Raw genomic sequence first — 15,075 nt, 5'->3', positions numbered from 1 at the left:
TCCAGCTCTTCTTCTGGATGTTTATTTAGCTGCCCTGATAACTGCAGTCCTAAGCATGCATGTGTCTGTAACTGTATTAAACACATTCTCCAATCCATCTCTAGTCTCTTTAATTTTCAAATCTGAGCATAGGTGAATTCCTCCACTTGTACCAGCCTAAGTCATTTGCTTATGTTTCTTCTAAAAAGGCATTTATATACATATTCAATCTGTGTACATATTCTATCATCTATCTATCTATCTATCTATCTATCTATCTATCTATCTATCTATCTATCTTCTATCTATTTATGTTCTATCTATCTATCTTCTATCTATCTATCTATTTATCTATCTATCTTCTATCTATCTATCTATCTATCTATCTATCTATCTTCTATCTATCTATCTATCTTCTATCTATCTATCTATCTATCTATCTATCTATCTATCTATCTATCTATCTACCTACCTACCTACCTATCTATCTACATACTCTGAAGAAACATTCAAAAAAATGTAAGACAATGTTTTGAGGTGCAAGAAGTTACTTTGAATATCTTTGTATATACTTTGTATACTAGCTCATTTCTTTTTTGAAATTTATTCCAGAGATACAGTTCACTAATATATTATGTAAATTAAAAACTGATATTTTATGATACAGTTTAAATAACAAAATAAAACTTCAGAGCTATGTATTCTGTATAAAAGGTGTTCTTTATGAGATAATTAATTAATATTGATATTAACAGATTTTCTTTCATTTTTCTCATAGTACTGGTGAATATATGATATTAATGAATAAATGAAAAAGAAAGAGATGGTATCTTAATACAGATAGCATGGAATTCTATTTCTGAAATAAGTTTCACAGTGCATTAACTATCCTGTTCTGATAGAAGATTCTTCAAATATGTTAAACACCTCCTATTCAATAATAAATTATAGTGTCCATGCTACTCAGTAATCATAGTGGGGTTTGGTCAGTGGTATTTAAATGTATTTTTTTCTCAAAGTAGTTTATTTCTTTCTATTGTTGGGTAGCATGACGGCTGCTCGTGATTGTCAACACACCAGAATCTAGACTATAATCAGGTTAATGAAGGAGGGGAGCTGAGCAGACTGTCGTTCATCACTGTCTCCATCCCCACTGCGGATGTGATGTGACAAGCTGCCTCTTGACCCTGTACCCATGACTTCACTGCCACAGTGGAAAGTACCCTTAAATTGCTAGCTGCAGGGACCTCTTTCTCCAGCCAACTTTGTTAGGATATTTTATCACAGCAACAATAAAATAAAAGTAATATCCTATTACATGTAAAGATCTGCAATAGCTTGTTCACACCCTAAGATAACCTTGCCTTAGTGAAGTTCTCAAAGGACTTTTTTTATTTCTTTTTGGAGCCTTACAGCTTTTGCATTTACATCTAAGTTTATAACCCATTGAGATTCAAGGTATAGTATCGAAGCTGAATATTCGTCCACATAACTACCCAGGCTACTTCAGAACCACTTACTAAACATCTCTAATACGTTTATGCCTTCCACTTGCTGAAAAAATCAGTTGAGCTTCATGTGTACAGATATATTTCTAAAAGTTTTGTTTTTTGGCCATTTGCCAATATATTTATGTTTAAAGATATCTCCCAATCTTAATTTCTACAGCTTTCTATTTAATTATACTATTATAATACTTCCAACTCTGTTCTCTCTTTTGGTTATTTTGAACATTTATGTTCCAAGCTAAATTCATGAATCAACTTGTTAATTTAAAAACCATAAAAATTTCAGTTAAAAAGATGGAAATGATATTCAGTTTCAATCTATATCTTAAAATTATTATTTTATTTTCTGTGTGTGTATGTTTAGTGTGTGTATATGAACCCAAGAGTCAGGAAAGGTCAGAAGAATGCATTGGATCACGTAGAATGGGAGTTACAGGAAGTCGTGAGCCACAGTGTGGGTGCTGGGGCCTGAAGCCAGGTGCTCATCAAGCAGTATAAAGCAGTCTCCATCATCCGGCTGTCTCTCCATCCCCCCAACATTACAGCTGTTTCACAGAAGTTATGTATCTCTTCGTGTAATTTATCTATATTCTGAAGTATTTAAGACCTTTAGTACATTAATCTTTCATTATTTTGTAGCAATAATTATTTATGCCATGATTTTTATAGCATTATCCTCTTTAGAGCCTCTGAGATGGTCCAGTAAAGACAGTTGATGACCTGAGTTGGATATTCAAGAAGGAGAAAAAGGATTCCCCAAGTTGGTCTTTTACTGCCATACTTACCTTGACATACATGCCATTTGCATTTACTTTTCAAGTGCTTTTATACTTTATCAAAAAGGGGAAGGAGGATGCAGCAGATTTTATTAACATGATATAAGGAATAGACTTGAATTCTTCAACCTTTGGTCTAGGTGGAACAGATCCATCTCTATACGCCCCTCCCCCCAAAAAATTCCTAATTAACCACACCCTAAGTCAAAATCTCTCGTTTGTAGCCATTCCTGTTGTCAACAACTTTGAAAGAGCAAATATAAGCTCAAACTCTCTGACCTCCAGTCAAGGTGGAACAGGCTCACAGCTGTGGGCCCTCACAATGCTACTCGTACGGATCTTTTGATTTTCATTTCGAGTACTGACATTTTGGGGCAGGGCATTGTTATTTCTTATTTCGAAATTATGTTTTCAGCTTTATGAGGCTGACATTGAGGAACTGTGTAATGAAGCTTCTTCATAAGACTGCCATTCTTTATCGCAGGTCTTTCCCAGCGTCTCTGTAGCTCTCCTGTCAGGACAAACTTGACTTTTGCCTTGTGTCAATGTTGGGACTCACTCAGCCTACACTCTCCACTACCTTTGTAGTTCTTCCAACGCCACAAATGGCTATGCAGCGCTTAGGTTTATTTTAACTCAAACAAACATTGCTGGTGGCCAGTCATTCTACCAGGGCACAGCATTCACACAGCTAGAGCTGTAGCTTTGGTCTTTATCTCTCATTTTTAGTCTCTTCTGCCTTTTGTGAGTTCTTCCTCCTCAACAACCTTGAGCTCTGTTTCCTGTCCCATTAACTCAGGGAGGTTGCTGCCATTGGCTTCAACTCTCCTTCTTAGTGGTGAAATTTTAAAAGTGTTTTCAATAATGTTCCAGTTTGTATTGTCAAGGCCCCTGCTGTCACCCTTTCAGCCACCGCAGTCCTAAACTGCCAATTGTCCATGATTAAACAAAGATGCTTCACATATTCAGCCAGTTTTCATTGTTAGTGGAAATCTGTTCCCAATGGTTGTGCCACAGGTGTCGGAAACAGTCTTGCTAAGCCCTTTCTTTCATAGATCTAGACAATGAACTGAAATCATGTCACATATCACACACACATTACTTTCTGGTTCTGCCTTCTTTCTCTCTGAACCATTTTAGACCGAGTATTCTCCCCAGTCCCTGAATTTGTAGCTTTAATGATAAAATTCCCATCTTTTTCAGTGTTGGGGATGGAACTCAGAGGCATGCATTTTGTTACTGAGTCACATCTCAGCATCAAAATCCACATTCTGTAGAACATACTGTCACAGTGCACTTCTGCGGCTTGGTAGGTTCTCCTCCTTTTTCTTATTTTGTTTACTAAAATCATGTTCTTGCCTCAAATTCAGAAAATATTTTATATCGAATCTGAATGCTTTTCCTTTTATAAGTGATTTTGTTATCAGAATACACATAGACAGAAGGAAAACTAAATATTAGCATCTGTCTCCTGGCATATAATACATGGAGTTGAGTTCCAGTGTTTGTCTTGGAACCTATAAATACCACTTTGTACCCTGGTTGGACCTATTCCTTCCATTCATAGTCATGTATGACCAACATTCTGCTCATAACTGTACTTTGATCCTATATCTGCTAGCTTTCTCTTGAGGAGCTGTCTGCCCTTGCTTTAAGTCAGACTGACTCTGCATCACACAGGCAGCCCAGAAGTCTGCATGTGGGACAATCTCCTATTTCTTAGGAAGGATGAGAAGGTCCTATGTATTTGTTGAAGTGAGTCTCAAAGGGGTGTTGATCTCAGTCACTGTTGTGAGTGGGTAAGTCACTGGAGAGGCTGGCTGTGCTACCTTGCTTGCTGTGGAAAGGAGGGCTGTCTTGTGACTTGGAAATGTTGTGAGGACAGAAGTGTGGACTAGGTCCCTTTGGATTAATAGATGAAAGGGTGTTGTAATGCTGTTGGCAGGCAGCTTGGCTTCTAGTCATGAATTATTGATCTTCACCCATAAAAATGAATTGGGCAGGTGACCAGAAATTTTCTAATTAATTTTGGCCTCACTGGCTCCTGGTCACCATTCTGGGAATGTGTTTACTCCCACAGGTAAATAAACTCACTAGTTATTCTGGTGTGTCAACACTCCTAGCAAGCCTGGCCCTTAGCTCTGATTTGGCTGCAAACAAACCCAATGCTGTCCGAAACAACACTTAGTTTTATTTCTCATTTTCTAGGTCTGTAATACACAAGAAAGTTACTTATGTGACTCCAGTGCCTTTTTATTCAACCAAACAAACTTTGAGGTCGGCACTTTCTTTGTGTGAGCCAGACAAAACATAAAGCTGTGTTCAAAAGCATTTATAAACATACCTACCTTATTACTTTTATAGTCATTAATCTGGTGGTTTGATCTTTCTAAAGGTTCTTTTAGCATATGTTGGTTATACAAAGTAAATGGTTTAGCTGAGACATCTTCAAATACACAATTCATACGTAGATCATATGAGCTCCTTTGTGAGTCTCTCTTGTCCTTCCTCTTTTCATTCTTTTATGTCCAGTGCCTCTTTCGGTTTTATGCCTCACTCTAGCTGACTCGTGAAAGAAAATATACATTATATTACTTTTACCATAATATTCTCTGGTTCCACCTATTTTTCTGCAAACAACCTTTGTTTTCTTCTGTTTCCATGGTAATCTTCCCCTTCAAGAGTGTGAATACTTGAAATTTATTTGCATCTCAAAGAAGCAGCTTTAATTTGATTGGCAGTTCTCCACTGGTTCACTCATTGTGGAAAACTAATACCTTAACACATTTTTTTAAGAAGGTGAACGAACATTTAAATATAGTAAATGAAATGATATATGGGAGAGGAGAAGAGAAGGGAAGGAGTAAGGAAGAGAGGACTGGAAGGAGGAAATTAAAGAGATAAAGGGAGGTAGGAAGACAGGAAAGGAAGGAAGGGTGGAGTCAGGAAGGAATAAGGAAGGCAGCGAGGATGTGAGAAAAAAGACAAGAATGAAGAGCAAAGATGAAGGACAGAGGAAGGAGAAAGAAAGAAATAAGACGTAATGAAGGAAGGGAAGAACGCAGGACCAAAGGAAGGATGGCAATAAATAAGATCAAAAGCCGAGGCTCAAACTACAGTTGAGTGCAGACTCTTCAGGGTTTACAAGTCTGGCTTCTATTTGACCTGCCATTTTGGTAAAGCTCTTTCGTGTGACTCTCTGCTTACCTTGCTAGGCTGACTTAGTACTTGAATTCAGTTCACTGTGATCTCATCTTCTCTTTAGGGGCTGTTACCACTTACGTCAGCCATACATTTATCAGCATTTGGATGCCAGTAGTGGAAGCCAATGGCTATGGACTTGATCCAAAAAAGATAAGATGTCTTCTTAAGTGATTTTCCTCAGATGTTAGTATACTCATGTTGAAATGGTGTATGGTGTTTGTGAAGTTTTGCTTACAGGAGTCACAAGAACAAGCACCAACCTTTTCTCTTTGGGTTTGCCTTTTATATTTCCCACCACCTTTTTATTTTTTTCTGAGGAAGACTCTTTTATTTTGTACACTGGGTCTCACATAGATCAGATTGGCTTTGAAATTCTGTTGCCTCTTAAGAAAAATTTTAAAAAGTTATTCTCTTCTACAATACATCCCAACCCACAGCCTTTCGTCCCTCCACTCTTCCCAATCCTCCCCAACCCTGCCTCAACTTCCCTTCCACCCCAAATCCACTCCTCTTTCATTTCCCTTCAGGAAAAAGTACATGTCTCAGAGATATCAGTTGAACATGGCAAAACAAAATGCAATAAGACTAGGTATAAACTCTCATATCAAGGCTGGTTGAGATAGCTCAATAGGACGAAAAAGGTCCTACAAGCAGTCAAAAGAGCCTGAGACACCTCCACTCTTCATTATTAGGAGCAACAAAAACCCCAACCTAAACAACCACAGCATGCATGCAGAAGGCCTACTACAGACCCATGCAGGCTCTGTGATTGCCTCCAGTCTCTATGAGCCCTGCTTAGTTGATTCTGTGGACTGTGTTCCTCTGATGTCCTTGGCTCCTCTGTTTCCCACTACCCTTCCTCCCCCTCTTCTTTGAGTCCACCTAAAGTTTGGCTGTGGATCTCTGTATCTGTTACAATCAGCTGCTGAAGGAAACCTCTCTGATGATAATCCGGCTAGGCACTGATACTAGAATGTCATTAAGAATCATGTCATTGGCGTTTTAAATTATTCATTTTCTTTTTGGTCAGTAGCACATTTCTCCTCTTTTACTTGCTTTCTCTTGGTTCCTGGCTGTTTTTATTCATTACTTGGCTTTGCTGATATGTTTCATTTGTCATTCCTTCATCTCATGTGAGTGTACGTAGAGTCCTACTAAAACAAGAACACAAACACGACTGGCTTACTTCAGGGAAAATCCCTAAGCCAAAGGTGGGGGAAAAAGATGCTATTTGTTGGAAAATTTGCAAACAAACTTTGGTTACTCAAAAGCTTACTCACAATTGAGATTTGAAGGTGAGGGCCTCTCTGGGTGCAGAGGAGACAGAATGTCATAAACACAGCAGACACTCCCTGGCAACAAACTGATTTGAGTGTATTAGGGAGACAGGTTGTGTGGGAACTATGAAAATGGGCTTTGTACTTTGTGTAGTGGAACATTTCAGAGATGCAATTACAAACACTGGAACTAACAGTAATGCCCCAAAGCCACGGTTCTGTTACAGGCATATATACACATATTTTATTCTTCATTCATAAAGAAATCTTAGCTTACAAACAGGAAGCTCTCTAGACTCTTTAGAAATTTAATAATTTCATTTCTATGGAGGCTGGATATAAACAAGGCCCTTGTGATGAGGAAGGAAAGCATGAACTGCAAAGAAACAAGTGACACTTAGCTTATCAGTCTTAAAAAAGAAATGCAAAACATGAATGAGAATTAGTTCTTTTACTTAAAATGAAGCGTTTCCATTTTCTGTGGATTATCTATTTTCTTTTATTTATTGACTTCACCATGAATTTAAGTAGGTTTTTGTGTGTTCCTTGTTTATTTGGCTTTTTTTTTAAATGGGTAGAGGATGAATTTCAGCCTCTAAATGTGGAAGGATATCGTGAAAGTGAGGCCTTGCTAAATTCATGAAGGAAGCATCAACAAAATTGACCCTTAGAGAAAAGGTACAATACTGACCTTAAAAGGCTAAGAAATTCTTCTCCAGAGAAGGGATTATGGGAATGTGTAGGTGAAGAGGTGAGGGTAAGAGTCAGATGTGGAGGGGTGAATGAGGATAACCATACGTGCAGGGCATAGTCAGAGTATAGCATAGGTGCTTGTTCACAATCTGGGACACCAGAACAAGGTCCTTTAAATTTATTGGTTCTTTATGAATGGTAACAGTTGCAGTAGAGTTCCATCAATGGGGACTGAAGAAACAGGAGTAGGAAAGAAAGGTCAGACGTTCATGGGAATATTCTTCTGAAATATACATTTTGAAGTCATACCACCCTACTCATCAAGCAGGTAGATTAAGGAACTATGGTTCAGAGATGTTGAAAATATACTAAAATTTACAGAGTGACAATGAGTCACTTGGTTTAATGAGTCAAAAAGTCTAAGCTTTGAACACAGATGCAAGGGATGCTTTGGGATGGGAAGAAAGCACAGCAGAGTAACCAACCAGAGATTCTAGATTGCATCCTAATGGTCTTGACAAAGTGCCAATGATGGCCAGAGCATGGGGCAAGCATCAGATTCTAAGTTTTATTAATATTTTGAGGGCAGATATTTCAAAATTGTGTCAGTTATCATAGTAGACACACTTACAAATAACAGGATGTAGAAACTGGCCAGGCACTATAGGCCAGGGACTTTGGCAGATCTTTATCTCTGGCTAGAAACTGGACATGCACGTCACTTTTGCCCTGTCTGGAGTCCAAGAATGCCAGAAAGGGGGTCTGGACCCAGTTCTTCTGGCTTCTTCCTATCTGTTTTGACATCATGTGAGTGAACACAACTGCCTGTAATCCAGACAGGAGGATGTGCCTGAAACTGGGAGGAGGGCCCGATCACCCATGTTGGAACAGCTGGACTGACCAACTCATTATAGTCTTTGTGTCTCAGCCCAGTTCTTGTTATAAGCTCTGTAAAAGCCCCTGGACTAGTAGGTCAATGGTCTTCTTCTCCAGGAAACCAATCCTGCTGTACAGGAGCTCTGCCTTCATTCTGGTAAGCTTGTCTCTGAATGTGTCATAAAACTCATTTCCAACTCATCTTTTTGTTATTTATGAACTTCAGTTATCAAATTAGTAAGAGAAAACATGGAGGTCACCGACTCAGAAATCTGTGTGACTGTGAGCTCCTGGCACCCCAACTCTTTAGTTAAAGCACACTCGATGGTAGAGAAAAATCCCTCCACCAAATTCAAGCACACTAAACCTTTCCTGTGTCAGTAATACTTCTTCATAACTTTGTATTAAAGCACAGACAGAGAATCATTCTAATTGTTTCTCTGATGTGATATTCAAAATTAAGGTCTTAGGTTGCAAACAAGGTTCTAGTCTCTAAGTACAAAAAAGAGAGAAGCTGCCAGAGCAAGAGGGAGGCATGTGTGAGTCTTCTTCCTAGTTCTGGGTACTAGGCTCATTAAGCTGCTCGCCTCTGAGCACAAACCTCTGCCATTATTGGTACATGTAAAATCTGATACAGTAAGTCAGAATCTAGGTCTTTGGCTCAGTTATTCTACAGGTACCACTTCCTTTCTTGATATTTCACGAACACTACTCTGGGCAAGTGAAGACTAAGAAGGAAAGGGAACTAGAAGCCAAAGGAGATCTATGTGTTTGATACAGCATAGTGATGATTGGAAGGGGACCTGTGGACTATATCTGACCCTAACATTTGCAGAGCATTTTATTGTAGTAAGAGGGTCACTTGTTTGTTTCCCAGATGCTTAGCAGCTCACACCTGAAATAATCACACAGAAATCATATTATTTAAATCACTGCTTAGCCCATTAGCTCTAGCTTATTAATTTCTAACTTTTACATCTTAATTTAGCCCATCTCCATTAATCTGTGTATCACCACGTGGCACTGACTTACTGGCAAAGTTTCAGCATGTCTGTCTCTGGCAGCAGCTCCCTGGCTTCCCACTAACTCAGCCTCCTTTCTCCCAGCATTCAGTTTGGTTTTCCACACCTAGCTAAGTTCTGCCTTCTGCCTTGCTATAGGCTCAAATCAACTTTCTTTATGGTAATCACAGCATACAGAAGGGAATCCCACATCATCTCCCCTTTTCTGTTTAAATATAAAGGAAGATTTTAATTTTAACAGTAAAATTACATATACAAAACAAGTATCAAGAAAGAATTATACTTACAATATTTATATCTACTTTATCTCTTATAATAACTAAGGAAAACTATAACTATAAATTCTTCAACTCCATCAAAGTCTCCAAAAAGATATATTACCTAAGAAAACAAGAAGTGCATTGTAAGCTACTTCCAAAACTCTAGAAATAACAGAGACATCTTGCTGCCTGGACAGTAACCCAAAGTTCTTCTGTAATATTGGGGCATCCATTTTCAGCCTACTGGCCCATAGTATCTGGCAGATCCATTTTCCATGAAGCAGAAAATTTCAAAGACAGTTCTGCCTATATTGGCTGCTTGCCAGTCACTTTCTTCTGTATCCTGCAGAATGTCTTGCAGATTCTTTCCTGAAGTAGGAATTCTGAAGGATTGTCTCACCTTTAGGCAAGTTCAGCAGTTAGCTCTCTGTGGGTCCTGCAAGTCCAGTTCATCTAACATACCATTGAGCAATCCAGGCAAGAGTAGTTTCTTGCCCAAATGGCTAAGAAACTCCATAAGGAGCCTATTCAATGTCTATCATCCTCTTGAAGTAGATTGGTGCTGCCAGGAGCAGATGTGTTTCATTGTCATGAAAAGTCCTAAACTCTTAAACATTTTAAATGCTATATTTTGAAGGTCTCGGAAAGTTTTGAAAAATACCTATCTAACTGAAATATATCTCTATTTATCAAGAAAACCTAGCTAATATGACTACAAGCTTGACCATTATAATGACTATTAGCCTATATTTCTTAAGTATACATTACATTTATAAATGAGTCACACAAACACAATACCTTAATCAAAAGCAGAAATATACATATAACAAAATTGACCTTAAATTTGTATCAATAGACCAAGATCTATACCAATGCAAATCTCTATAACATATCCCACTTAAATGTAAATAAACATTTATAAATAATATTTGGGAATATGGGCATAGTTCTTTCCAAACTGCTTCCTGCTGTTTATTGGGCAAAGTAATTTTTTGAGGGGTTTTCAAGGCAACTTTTCAGGGAGTATTGGTCCATCAAACCACATTAGCCTGGAATGAATCCACAGGTTCTCATTCTCTGTGGAAACAAAAGAAGAACCTGTTTTCCAAAGGAACATATCCTGAGACTCAATTTTGCAAGTCATGACACCTTTAGAACATATATCCTGGTTTAGCTTAGTAGCCCATACAATGAAATGTCTCTCTGTACTTAGCTCCTTCACAGTCAAAAATTCAAAGAAAACACAATAATATACATAACCCAGATTCTCTGTGTATATTGCATTTTTATGTGGCTTATTTGTTTTTACCTTATTACTTCTTAATTATTTTATTATCTTTACTCCTTTAGTCTACGATTGTCTGTACTCTCTCTCTTTAATGACTTTATCTGTTTTTAAAAAAAAAATTCACTTATTTTTATAACTGTCTATTTCATTTTTTTTCTCTCCCAAGCCTACATATATTTATCCAAAACTGCAGTCCATTTAGAGGTCTTTTTTTTTAAAAAAAAAATCTAGATTTGTCTTTATTGTGTATCTAAAATGATTTTCTTACCAGAAGTGCTTCTTAAAATGCTAAGCCCTTCTTATGAACTTAAGTGGCGCCATTGCTAGGGGAAATATGGCACTGCCTGCTTGCCTCACCTAGTCCAACATGGCAGCACTGTTTGCTGCCTCTGAGAGCCATGCTCAGCCTGATTTTTAGGCACACAGCTAGTCTTTGTTGCCATTAAGCAAATTGTAGCACTTTGTTCACAAACCCTATTTCAATGCTCCATAGCTGGACCTCCAGAAAAAGTCAGAGTTTACACTGACAGTGTGGCCCAGAAAGCTGGCATTTAAAAACGCAGCTTTTATTCTGCTTTTGCTGAATCAGAAAAACCTCTTTTAAAGGAGCCACATCATGCTGCCAGCAAGCAAAGCCCATTTGGGAAAATAAATGCAGCTAAACTTTGTTTTTTAGTGTTTAGAATTTCTTTCCAAACATTCTCAGGTTTTATGTGAATTTAGATAGCACACATTAGAGTTTCAATTTGTAGTAAGAGGGTCTCATTCAAAGATCATATCCGCAAATTCAAGTGGATATGGATGGGCACAACTTACCAAATTAATTTGAAAACTAATGTCTAGATAAGCTTTCATTTTGTATTCAAAGATGTGTAACTGAAAACCAAGTGAAACAAAGCAGACAACCTCTTCAAAGAAGCTAGTAGATAAAGAAAGTATACTGCATAAGAGGATATGTAGAAATGCTTCCTAGTGAAACTGCTTACAACTCAAGTACTTCTGATTTAATTGAAGTGTAAGTTTGTTATTTTTTTAAAAAAAAGCTTTATTTTATGTTCAAAGGTAGGCTTAAGAAAAGGCACAGTGATTTCCCATACCTAAGTGCTGAGAGTCTCTGATCTTCAAGATGCACCTCCTGAGTGGAACACTTGTAAGAATGAATGGGCATCAGCTCATCTCCTGGAATTCAGACTGCAGTAGGATTCAGTCTTGGTGGTTTATGTTCCTTGTATAACACACAAACTCAGCTTTCAACTTCCTGCAGATAATCACTGTTCTGACCGTCAGTGCACCATTGTTTAACCCGTCCTAGCCACAAACCTGGCCCCAAATACTATCTTACTGTTACAGATTTTCCTTCTCTATAATGTCAGATAGCTGCACTCACATATGTAGCCTTTTCAAATTGGATTCTTTCAGTTAGTAATATTTAATTATGCTTCTTCTGCATCTTTTCACAACTTTATTATTTATCTTTGGAAAGCTCAATAATAATGATAATAATTATTATTCCATTGTTCATTGCTTTAAGGTTTAGAAAATTATAAAGAAGCAATAAGATGTGCACAGAAAGATTTTCAAACCCATTTGAATAAGTTCCACAGGTTATGATTACTGACTATAATGGTATGTTTTGTTATTTTCAAAATCTGCTAAACTGTTTTCCAAAGTAACCATAGCATTTGCATGTGAGAAGCAAACAATGAACATTCTCAGTGCTCCAAATGTGTGTGTATGTATGTGCATGCACAAACACATGTGCTCTTTAAAGTTCATTTGTTGCACTTGGCCAAGATTGAGAATCACCCACTTAGAGTATTAACATTTCTTGACAGTCATTTTCTTCTTTACCTTGGTATCATTATCTGGTAGAAGAGAAAATTTCAACAAATCAATGGATCATTGTTTCCTTTCCATTTTCTTAAATATGTCTTCACTTTTTTGTAATGTTTTTTATATAGACTCTTCCAAGAAAACATGTGTGTGTGTGAAAGAAAGTCAAGCACCAACTAAAAAAACACCCTGAAATTTTGCGCATTCTAAGATTACTTTTTTGCTTAATATATATATAATATATATATTATATATATATATTATATATATATATATATATATAGTCACACACATATGTCACACAAGGCTGCTAAGTTCAGCCTGGCAGACAGCAGTGCTGATGAAATCAGAGCTGTGAGCTGGAACACATCATGGGAAAGATTACTGGGATTTGTTCATGACCACACCTTTAAGCCTCACACAGAGGCCAACACTACTAACAATAAGGCAAGGAAAGATAGGTTACTAGAATAATTCTCCAAAATTCTCTGCCCTCAGCTTGCTTATTCTTTGAAAGAGGGGTGTTTAAGATATGATCTGGGAGCTCTCTCGCTTCTGACACATCCTATCATTCAGGGTCAAGGTTTCATAGTTGTTAAGGAAAGCAAACTGAACCAAAATGTACTCTAACTTTTCATCAGCTCCTTTGTATTCAGCAGATATCCTAGGTCAGCATTTAGAACAAGGTGAGTGAAGAGCTTGCCCTTAGGAGTGAGGTCTTTCCTTAAGTGTTACCAGTTAGCAAAATAAATAATACACTAATAATACATTTTAAAAATCAGAATATATACTAAATAAAACTTTCATATGTATAAATAAAATAAGATCATGTTAATAAACTGATGGGGAAGCTCAGCCAATCACATTCTGTTTAGGGTGTGGCCCCCCATGGCCAAGAAAAAAGGATAAAAGCATCCAGGTGAACTCACCTCTCTCTCTTTGTTTTCTCCGCGCTCCTGGTGTTCATTGGATCCTTGGTTGTGTAAGTGTTCCTTTTCCCCAATTAGTAAATCTTTTGTATTAAACTGGTCTGGTTAACTCTAACTTATCGATCGACCACACCCATCAAGAAACTATCACCTATTTGATTTGGTAAATGATGTATTATGTTTGTTCAATATAATTTAGTTTCAGTGGTATTAATCATTCATGCAACAGGTTTGTAATTTATATGCGTGGAGTATGAACTTGACATTGGTCCACAAAGGCAATGAAATATAATTGCCTGAGAAATAGGAGAAAGAAGCAGGGTTGTGTAAGGAATGTTGAGACATGGAAAAACAGGGGAGTCTTAGAGTCAAGGTACAGCAATGTAGAAAGAGGAGTCACTCAGCTGCTGGAGATTCAGAAACCCTGGTTTCCCCTCATTTTTTTTTTTTCTTTTTTGAAAGTTAACACGCATGGACTTGGATATTTCATGGTAAGAAGAGAGTGACTGGGGAGAGAGAGAGAGAGAGAGAGAGAGAGAGAGAGAGAGAGCGCAATAAGCAGTGGAAAGCCTCTAATTGCTGCACACTGCGCCCCAGTCTGCGCTCTATGCGCTACAATTCAGTTCCCGAGCTTCGGGCAAGGGGCTGGAGGTTGAGGAAACACACACAGAGACAGACAGACCCATGGACCTCCAATCACTGGTACAAAACCCTTCTTTAATAGCACCATGGAGACTTAAATACCCAGCAGTCAATGGCCAACAGGTGAAAATCCCATCCTTTGATTCTCTAGGGAAGGCACAGCTTTTAGTAACTCCAATTAGAAGGCTCTAGACAGGGAAGAGCAGCTGAAGGCCAGGACTCCAATTGGTCCCAACATCTAATTAAGATTTTGGACTTTTCAGGAGTAAAGAAATCTAGATCTCCTTTCATTTTGACTAGGAGTATGTGTTTTCACACTCATATGTATAAATCTGTGTAAATGAGTAGCTGCAACAGCTTTGTAATCTCTGTGAAAAGAGCAACTTGCGTTATGACAGCCTGTTGAAAGGCACCTATGCTGAAGATTAACTTGGCACAAGGTGAGACTTAGGCATGTTAGGAGGAAGTTCAGAAAAGAGGAATTCTTGTGGCAGAGTTTTAAGCATAGTTAGGTATAACTGTGGGTGGAAGGTAAATGTTCTGAGCATTTTTGACTTGTTACATCCAGCTCCCGGGATAAGGAAAATGAGCTGGAAATACTCTGAAAGTGAGGAATCCGTCTCTGCTTCTAAGTGCAATGAATGGGCTTTTGAAGTTTGGAAGTATGACCTACTAAGAGTAGCCCAAGAATTTTGTTAAGTATGCAGAAAAACATGCTGGCTCGAGTTAGTTTTGAACTGACAAAAGGAATTACTCATTTGCCCTCTGTATAACACACACACAGTGGA

The sequence above is a fragment of the Myodes glareolus genome, chromosome 2 (genome assembly GCF_982192425.1).
Source record: "Myodes glareolus chromosome 2, mMyoGla1.1, whole genome shotgun sequence".
In the NCBI taxonomy this organism is placed as follows: domain Eukaryota; kingdom Metazoa; phylum Chordata; class Mammalia; order Rodentia; family Cricetidae; genus Myodes; species Myodes glareolus.
The sequence above is the reverse complement of the archived record's forward strand: the minus strand, read 5'-3'. Positions refer to the sequence as shown.